Below are 10,348 nucleotides of genomic sequence, written 5' to 3'. Positions count from 1 at the left end.
GTATAGCAGGGGATGGGGCTACTATGACGCTAATCGCATCATCAGCCTCCCCGGATTATCCATTTTCATGGATAGCTGAGGGTGTGTGAGTGCGAGTGGCGATAGGGGGGGGGGGGGGGGGAGGCTGTGGGGTACTGAGGCCAGCTCCAGGAGACTTGCCTATCTTTCTGGGGTGTCTGGGAGCTCCATCTGATTTTCGGGAGCCTGACAGATGATCCGGGAGAGTAGGCAAGTATGATTTAGCGGCATGGCTTGTGAACTGCAAAAATTTACAAAATTGTTCTGCAGAATATTTTCTCAGAATTTACTTATTTATTTCACACTACTCCGAAATGGACGGTCCTGCTGCAAAACTCACACATGTTGCTCATCTCTAGGCATGGCTAAGTCACAATCAGCAGTGTGGAAGCTTCCAGCATGTGTGAGGTGGAGCTATGAGGAGGATGACTTGTTAGAAGTCATGGGACTGATTTCATCCTCTGTGTCTTTTTATTAGGGAAGCTGTTCATGAGCCATCAGTGTATGGAGACCTGGCAATCCCCCAGAGCTCTGGTACCAGCCGCATACAGGAAATACAGTACATGCGCTATCAGTACTTTAATAAGCAGCTGTCTACCTCTCCTACTCCATCTATGGAGGAAGATGCTGCAGTGGGTGACCTGAAGGTAAGAGAGTGATGAGGATATAGGCATGTTGCTGGAAGTGAACTGACTGAGGGCGGAAGTATCTCCCAACAAGGGAGATCGAGTGACCTCACAGGAAGTTCCATTAGATTATTTGGAATTATGGGTACACGTGTAAACGCGTTACCATGGTAACCCGTCCGGTTTAATTAAAATGTAATTTATATTCATTTCCGGTTTTGTTATTTAAATAGCCTTATTTACTAGCACTCTTGTTCCCTGAAAAAGCCCTATTAACAGGGAGAAACGCGTTGGGGGAGTACAGGCAGTTGTACTTGTTACACTCCTCTTGAGGCTGGATTTGTGTTTTTCATCTTTCTGGTCAGTGCCGTTTTCGGCCGACGGCCATACCAGTTATTCACATTCCACCCCTGAGTTCTGTAGATGTGCATTTACATTGCCTATGTACATATTTTAGATGATAAAAGTTTTATATCTCCACTTCCCTGCTTTTCATTTGGAAGTGAAAGATGATGACATTGGAGCAGTTTACAAAGAAACCGCTACGTGAGGATCCATGCTTATCTTTGAGTGAGTATGGTACACATTTATTTTCATCACTAGCCATATCGGTACAGACAAAGATACCTTTATGTGCGGAGAACGTATTTTTCACTGTGAGTGGGGTACGCCATCCATTCTGAGCGGATTTGATTTAGTTTGAGAAAAATAATATTGGACATACTACACCATGATGTGTTTTTGTATTATGTTTTATTGCATATCATCATGAGACAATCTGTGGAGTAGAAGAGTCATCTGTATCACTAAAGGAGGACACGCATTGAAGCTGGATCCCCTCTTTTTAGACATATGGACATTAAGTATCATTTTATATGAAACTGCACTGAGCGCCTTGTTCTTGAGTATTATTTCTGTGTATTGTATTTTAATTAAGGGTGAAGTGGCCCTTTCATTCTCAAGTGGCTGCACAAGTGTGTTTGCGCCTTGGGTACCTGAATAGATTTTTTTCGGTCATGTTGCTGTCAGCTACATGTAACAATCTGTCATTGATCACTGTAGTGTTTCTTGCTGTCCCTTTACTAAGTTTCTCTCGCTCACTATGGGATCTATTCAGTTGATCTGACAAGAAAAATGGCTTTTTCCGACTTTTATAGGCCGAACCTGGATTCGACCTATTCAAGTCTGTTGCCGTTTTTCCGACAAGTCGGAACACGCGTGGATCGGCAGATTAGCCGCGGATCCAGGTATTTTGTCGAATTTGCAGGCATTTCCGACAGGTTTTTGGCCCGTTTCTGACAATGCTGATCCGACTGTAAAAAAAAGTCGGATCAGCATTGTCGGAAATGGGCAAAAAACCTGTTGGAAATGCCCGCAAATTGAATACTGAAGTGTCGGGAAAGGAGCTGACAATAATTGAATAGACCCCTATGTGTCCTTTCTCATACTGATTTTATGGCATCTCCACAGCTATTTATTCCCCAATAACCTGTATTATCCTTCTCATTTCTGCACACATTTTCCTATTCTATCCTTTTTACTGTTCTTTATTTTACCTCTAACCAGCACCAGCAGGGAAAGGATAACACTGGAAGCATGCATAGTAGAATCGTCCGGGATATAGATTGCAATCTTCCACCCATTGCCACTGAGGATGGTAAGTAACAAATATTTACTCATCATGAAGGGAGAGTATATAAGGAGGGGAGGGTGTAGTAGAGGAGAACCTGGAGGAGGGAGAAGATCCTCTTGTACATTGTACCACTGCATGTGCAGACTCGCTCTGTAGCAGGATGGAACCAACACACTAATATTTACTTACAGCAGATGTAGGAGCTGCTGCAGATTGTTACCTTGGAGCTAATGAAACTGTTATGTGTGTCTGCATTGTGGTGTTGTATGATTTTGAGGGTTAGGTTTCTCAGCAGACAGATGTGGGAGACTGAGTGAGGAGTAGATGTACTATAGTGACACTTATCCTGGTGCTATAGCTCTTCCGGCTTCTCCTCTTACAGCACACACAGGTGATGCCTGCCCATATGTGTAATAACAATAAGCAGCAAAAGTGCATTTATCATTTTGTATTACACCTGAATGATTTTACAATAGTTTATTGACAGTGAATAATTAGATATGTGCAGATACCACAGGGAAAAGTGATTGTTCTTTACGTTATCTGCTTTCATACATTCCGAGGTTCGTTGTAAGTATCAATAGCGCTGGTGACACTTACCACCTCTTCTTACATCTCCTCCTGAATACGGAATCCATGCTGTGCCATTAGCTGGTACATGTAGAAGGACACATTACAGAGAGTGAAGATGACCAAATGAGTTTACCATCTAATAGGTGTGGATCACACTTTATACACAAGGGAGTGTAATAACATTGCTAGCTATTGGTGGGGAAAGTACATGTAACTCTCAGGGACACACACAGGCCTCAGTGTGAGCTGTAGACATGTTAGTCCTAGAAGAGGGATGTGTTCCCAGGATAGATGGGGAGAGAGTCGGCTTCATGACGTTGTTACACCAGCCACAACTGACAGGTTAGGACACTGATACAGATGGACACTGGGTGATGTCTGTGACACCTGGGATAGTTTTTCCGTAGGTACAGAAATTATTGTTTTAAATCTCAAAAGTTACATTTTAGAAATGTTCTGGATTTAATAAAACCAGCATGTCTTATATATTCATTCTTCATAATCTACCAGTTCTGATCTTCCAATAAGATCCTAATTTCAGACTACTGGTCTCCTGAGACCATTTTTGGCTGGGTAAATAGATGGGTTCAATAGTATTAATTTTACACGTTTGCTAATTATTTTTATCTATATCCCACAGGAAATGACATCATGCTTCGGATGTGTCTCAGGGATCCAAACCATTTCCTTTCCCAATGCTTGCTGGGCCTCACCCACCTCAGACACCAAAGCCCACTGGACTCAACTCGGGTATCTTATTTATACACAGATGTAGTTAGAAATAGACTATATTACATGTTATAGACATGTAATAGAGACATGTGATATTACAAGCATTTAGATGTTGTGACAAATGGAAATGTGTTACAGTTGTGTGAAAGATCACCTTTCATTTCCCATGTAACTATAGTCAAATAACGTAACATTCACTTTCATAGATTTCTTAAAGTTACACAAATGGATGTACTTAAAATTCTTATTGGCTGATTAAGTTATCAAGAGTTTATTAAGTAAGGTCTTTAACGTGATCGTATAATCGTTTGTATAAGTTCTTGATGCAGGAGAAACAGGTTTCTTATACTGTAATGTATAATAGGGGTTGTGCCTTCATAGTCTTACCATACATAGTTATTCAAAAATAAATATGGTACTGTACATACACACACACACACACATATGGGTGTAGTATGGTGTGCCGGCGGCCGGGCTCCCAGAGGCCAGCATACTGGCGCTGGAATCCCGACCGCCAGTATACCAAAAGCGGGCACGGTGGTGTGCTACACGCGCCATGCTATCTATTCTCCCTCCAGGGGGTCGTGGACCCCCAAGAGAGAGAAAAGGTGTCGGTATGCCGGGTGTCGGGATTCCGGCGCCAGTATACTGTGCGCCGGGATCCCAACAGCCAGCAAACTGAAGACCACCCCACACACATACATTCACACAAACTTCATTTTCCTAGGGCTTCTGCGTTATCACCCACACAAACCATCATTCATAAGGTTTAGTTTGCAATAGAACGAAAAGATATATTTAAGGATTTTTAACTTCATAGTGACGCTCTGTAACACATAGTAACACATGTATTAGGAGGATAAAATCCACAATGAATATAAATCAATGAAAGTTTAATCTCAAACTCCAAAACTGGAAACACAAAGCAGATATACAGTATATCAAACTTCTTCTCACCAAGCCCATCAGACATTATGAAGCCCAGGCTGCAACTCATACATATATATTCATTTGTGAATTAGTAAATCTCAGGGAGACGCATACAAACCGGCCTCAGTGTAAGTTCTAGTCTTGTCTATCCTAGAAGAGGAATGTGTTGTCAGTAGTAGTCATTTTACACTTCCTAATTATCTATATTCCATAGGAAATACCAATATGTACCTGAGCCGTACCAAGGGATCCGAGATATCTCTCTCTTGTATTATCAGGCAGCAGCCTCATCCACCTCAGGGGCCAAAGGAAAGCCGACTGTGCGCTACCCAGGTATTATTTATACACAGATGTTGTAGTTACAGATAGTTGGAGGAACACATGGATCTGCGGCTAATCCGACAATCCATGTGTTTTCCGATAAGTCAGGAATTCACGACTTGTCAGAAAAAATGACCCGGCATTGAATAGGTCGGAACCCCTTCCAACCTAAATCTGTCAGAAGCTGCCGTCTTTCCGACAAGATGGCAGCTTCCGACACTTATTGAATACACCTCTATGTGTGAAAGATCAACATTAGTTTGGGTCTATAAAGACATTACATAGGCTAATATTTACCAATGCAGAAGACACAAACATTTAAAAGTTTGCTATAGAAAAAGATATTAGCAACAAATTCAACTATTGTATAAAGACATATGAGAGAGACATAGGGATATATGATTATATGTAATAGGTTCTGATTTGATGGAACCAGCATGCTTTTGATGTTGTATAGCTGCTAACCTTAAAACAGCAATGTGTTTTAAGGTAAAAACAACCTGGTTTTGCCTTAAAAAAAAATTCCACTTTAAGGTTAACGTCTTGACACATATACACAGATTTCCCCGTTCATCTTACCTGTGGCAGCGTCTAATCGCAGCACGTTTGCCGCATTTAGTATGCCTGCGGGTGCACTGTGAGCGCACCCGCGATCCTTACAGTAGGTACACACGCTCCCACGCCTGTGTCGCATGCCGCAGTATAGACGAGCGGGGACACATCTGTACTGTAAGACATATTTCCTCTGCTTTTATAACTGAGTGTTGGCATTATTTGTATTAGGAATATTATGTATCTTAGGTTTAGAGCAGTAAATAGTGAGATGTATTAGATGCCTATGTTACTATAGTTTTCCATCTTAATGTTCCATCCTTGTTTTCTTTTAATATCTTAGTTATATCAGCTCGGGAGCGCCAATACTTGTGCTAAGCTGGCAGGAGCCGGAACATCTACACTCTTCCTATTGTGGAGAAGCTCCTGCTATTAAATACATTTTATTTGACTTCTGGTTCCGGTGCCTGCATGAGGAGACGCTGACCTCCATAGCTCTCCTGCACCTCTGAACACGGGCCGCACAGAGCCTCCATTCCGCCGTGGAACGCGGCGGTTTTGCAGTTGGCCAAAGGGGAGAGTGTGGGGCACCACATGGACAAGTATTTGTCCGCATCTATGCCCCCCAAAGTGCAAAAATCTAAGTCTGAACGCCGGCAGCCGGATTCCAAGATGGCCGCCGCGTCTTAAACTCAGGTGGGAGCACATGCTGCTGGCACTAATAAACACTCTCAGCACACCCCGCACCCCTCACAACTTACCCCAGCCACCCCTGCACCTGCTTCTGATAACCCTGTCACATACTCAGATGTAGTGAAAGCAGTACAAGTGGCTATGGGGCCGATTATGGATACACATTCAGCCAAACTGCAACAAGCCATACGTGATATGAAGTCGCAAATGAAGCAACTTTCTAAAACAGTGGTAAATAATGATCAGCGTATTGGAGAAACTTTCCAAGAGGTCACTGAGCTCAAAACACAATATGATCAGTTACAGATATCCCACTACCAAGTACTTACAAAGGTCGACGCCCTTGAAAGGTCGCGACGATGCAATCTACGTGTAGTGGGATTGCCTGAATCGCTCAAAGGCCCTGAGCTGTTTACTTTTTTACAATCTACCCTGCCTGATTTACTGGATATTGGTGAAGAATGTACGGGATTGGTTATAGAACGAGCTCACCGCTTGGGTCCCCCACGGTCGGGTCCAGATAGCAGACCCCGTGTAGTCATTTTCAAAACTCTCAGCTTTGTCCACAAGGAAGCAATCTGGGCAGCGTCACGGCAGAACAGGGATCTTAAGTGGTTGGGGTCCCGACTGTTTATTTTTCAAGACTATTCTTCTGAAGTGATGAGAGGAAGGAAGGACTTTGCACCTCTTTGTACCAAGTTGGTGAAAGATAAAAGGAAATTTGCCTTGTTGTTTCCAGCACGTCTCCGTCTCTTTGAGGGCAATGCTTTTAAAGATTTCTCTACTGTAGGTGATGCAGAGGGATACCTGCGTGAAATTGCTCAGACAGATGGCAGCCCCTCTGTGGATCCAGCTGATCTTTAACGAGACCTGTATGTCTGTGATTCTTTGGCCTTATCTAACCTTGAAGATATACCCGCATTCAGTCTGACCGTGATCTCTGTGTATACAAACTTACAGCTTTGAACGGCAATTTGTGGACACCTTGCGGTCTCCTTGCTAACAATATTTTTTCTTTTTTTTAATCTTTTTTTCCTACTGTCCTCGCTATTATTGCCAGGTTGTCTTCTTTCACCGGCTTAGACCTCATTCATGACCTAATTACTCTTCATGTTTAGAGTTATACATATTTGTACTGCTGCAATTGCTCTTTATTTCGTTTTTTCTGACTACTTTTTAGATGTTACTCATATGTGTTACTATTATCATATTTGGCCATATACAGTATTATATCAATAATGCTTTAAGATATAGGGGTTCACCTGTTTCATATGGCAATGTTTGCTTATGTGATCCCTTTATATTTCATTTAGTTGCTACTTTGCTTCTTGATTTATATTGGCTCTGTGCCCTGCCCTCATATATACTCATTGATGAATAATTATGTTTTTTCAATGGAGGCTGGGACCACCTACCCTGTTTTGTTCCATGTTCGATACAACTTGCCCGCGTGTTAGTATGACGCGGGAAGATCTGAACCCGGAAGTTCATCTCGCCTGTGTGCGTAACATAGGAGTGTACTTCCTTACCGGGGTATATTCTCTATGTTTGTTTCCCCAGTTGTTCCTCCCCTCCCCCCTCTTCCCTTTCGCAACTCCAATTTTGTTATATCTCTTCTTTTATTATCATGTGGAAATTTTCAATAAGTGGTTTGAGATTCTGCTTTGCTTGCTTACTCTTATATTATCACCTGTATGGCTAGTCTAACATTAGGCTCTCTCAATGTAGGGGGCTTCCATTCCCCGGCTAAGAGGAAGAAGATATTGATATACCTGAACAGAACGTAAATAGATATAGCATACTTACAGGAAACCCACCTACTACCCCCTGAAATGTTGAAGCTAAACACACTACACTGGAAAGTTCTTTTGTCTGCCCCGTTCACCTCTAAAGCTAGAGGTGTAGCTGTCATAGTGAAGGCGTCATTAGCAACCATTGTACACTTCTCGTCAATCGACCCTCAGGGTCGCTATATAATAGCCAATGTGTCAATTGATCAATCTAGATATATATTATGTAATGTTTATGCCCCGAATGTATATTCTAGGGATTTTTTTGTTAAAATTGTGTCCAAATTGTACGCATATGGTACTGTCCCTATCCTCTTAGGGGGGGATTTTAACATAGTGTCATCTCCACAGATGGACATTTCCTCCCCTATACGCAACAGACGCCGGGTCCCGAAACTAGTCATACCTTACATTCTCCAGCAGCTTCATCTGGTAGATGTGTGGAGAGCTTCCCACCCCCTGGAGCGTGATTTCACTTGTCTGTCTGCAGCTTATGGTACTCTTTCCAGGATAGATTTTATTTTTATGTCTGAGCATTTATTTACACGTTTCCTGGATTCTAATATCGAACCTATCTGTGTGTCCTATCATGCTCTGTGTTGGATTAAAATTGCTTTGGTCACCGATAAGGGCCCATACAAACAATGGTGTTTCCCCTCACACTTATCTCACTCCTTAAAGTTTAGAGCTGCCTTGGAAACCATCTGGGTAAATTATTAATTTAACAATGCTGATATTGCATCTTCTTCCCCCACACTTTTTTGGCAAGCCTTTAAACCTGTGCTTAGAGGAGAGATTATTTCTTATTGCGCACATAAAGACAAAATGTTTCGTTCCTCTTACGTAGAATTACAAACCAATCTGACTGCTTCTTACCAGTTATTTAAGACTACACCTACCTCAGCCAATAAAATGGAATATTTGTCCCAGTAGACAGCTTTTGATAATATGTTATCCCAAGCAGAGTCCAAATATACCTTTAACTCTGCCTGTAAATTTCATAGACATGGAAACAGGTCGGGAAAGCTTTTATCTAACCTACTTAGGGGCCAACTCACCTCTAGTACAATTAAAGCTCTTAAAGATAAGAATGGTAAGACCACTTCTTCTGGCAAGGGAATCTCCAATATATTACATGCCTTTTACTCTGAGTTATATGCCTCATCGGAAACTAGTGTTGAGGATGGAATTGCCTTTTGGGACAAAGTGGCTCTCCCTCATATGACCCCAGATCAAGCCTCATCCCTAATGCAGCCCATATCTATTGATGAAATAAGACGTGCTATTAAACAACCTAAAACTAATAAAGCTCTAGGCCCAGATGGACTCTCTAATGACTTTTATAAGATTTTAGGCCCTAAAATAGAAGATACCCTTCTAGCCTTTTTCAATTCGCTTATATCAGGATCTGACCCCCCCCTATACTTTAATTCTGCCCTGCTGAAACTCTTACATAAACCTGGACGCGACCCTCTCTTACTCGGCTCCTATCGTCCAATCTCCCTCCTGAACACAGATTATAAACTATATAACAAAATTTTAGCCGATAGACTTTAATTCATTCTTCCAACTATCATACACGAAGATCAAACAGGGTTTATTATGGGTCGTCACTCTGTAGGGAATGTTAGAAAAGTCCTCACGGTTATGCAATGGCTAGAATCCTCTAACCAAAAAAGTCCCAGTGCAATTTTATCAATCGATGCAGAAAAAGCCTTCGATCTGGTAGCATGGGAGCACTTGTTTAACTGTTTGCGCAGATTTGGCACCCCCAATGAATTCATTCTGACACTGCAAAGGCTATATAAGGGCTCCTCTACACAAATTTTAAGTAATTGCTACCTTTCCCACCCTTTCTCTATTTTACAGGGCACGAGACAAGGTTGCCCTCTCTCCCCCCTTCTCTTCGCTATGGCGTTAGAACCACTGGCAGTGGCCCTCCGTTCAAATTCCCTGTTTACTGGTGTTAAAATTAAAGACGTAGAGGTAAAGATGAGCCTCTTTGCAGATGATATGTTGTTATTTATATCTCAGCCTTTACAGTTGCTTACTGCTATTATATCCACTATAGACAATTTCAGTGCGTTTTCAGGTTTCAGGGTAAATTATTCAAAATCAAGGCTTTTGCCTATAATGACGGAAGCTAATTATTTTTCATCACACCCCACCTTAGCCAGGTTTGCTATTTGTCACACCCCTCTTAAATATCTTGGGATTCTTATTCCAACTGCTTTAAGCTCACTTTATTCGGTCAACTTCCCAGCAATGGTGGTCATTCTGAGTTGTTCGCTCGGTAATTTTCTTCGCATCGCAGCGATTTTCCGCTAATTGCGCATGCGCAATGTTCGCACTGCGACTGCGCCAAGTAAATTTGCTATGCAGTTAGGAATTTTACTCACGGCATTACGAGGTTTTTTCTTCGTTCTGGTGATCGTAATGTGATTGACAGGAAGTGGGTGTTTCTGGGCGGAAACTGGCTG

General features: G+C 42.1%; 1 long non-coding RNA gene across 1 annotated transcript; it reads left to right on the top strand.

The window, feature by feature from the left end:
• Positions 1-3,501: 3,501 nt before the first annotated feature.
• LOC135057911 (uncharacterized) lies at positions 3,502-8,728 on the top strand. The gene is made up of 3 exons (XR_010244454.1): positions 3,502-3,600; positions 4,727-4,845; positions 5,729-8,728. It is a non-coding gene; the product is annotated as an uncharacterized LOC135057911 (long non-coding RNA).
• The last annotated feature ends 1,620 nt before the right edge of the window (positions 8,729-10,348 follow it).

Source organism: Pseudophryne corroboree, chromosome 3 (genome assembly GCF_028390025.1).
Source record: "Pseudophryne corroboree isolate aPseCor3 chromosome 3, aPseCor3.hap2, whole genome shotgun sequence".
In the NCBI taxonomy this organism is placed as follows: Eukaryota; Metazoa; Chordata; class Amphibia; order Anura; family Myobatrachidae; genus Pseudophryne; species Pseudophryne corroboree.
The sequence above is the reverse complement of the archived record's forward strand: the minus strand, read 5'-3'. Positions and strand labels throughout refer to the sequence as shown.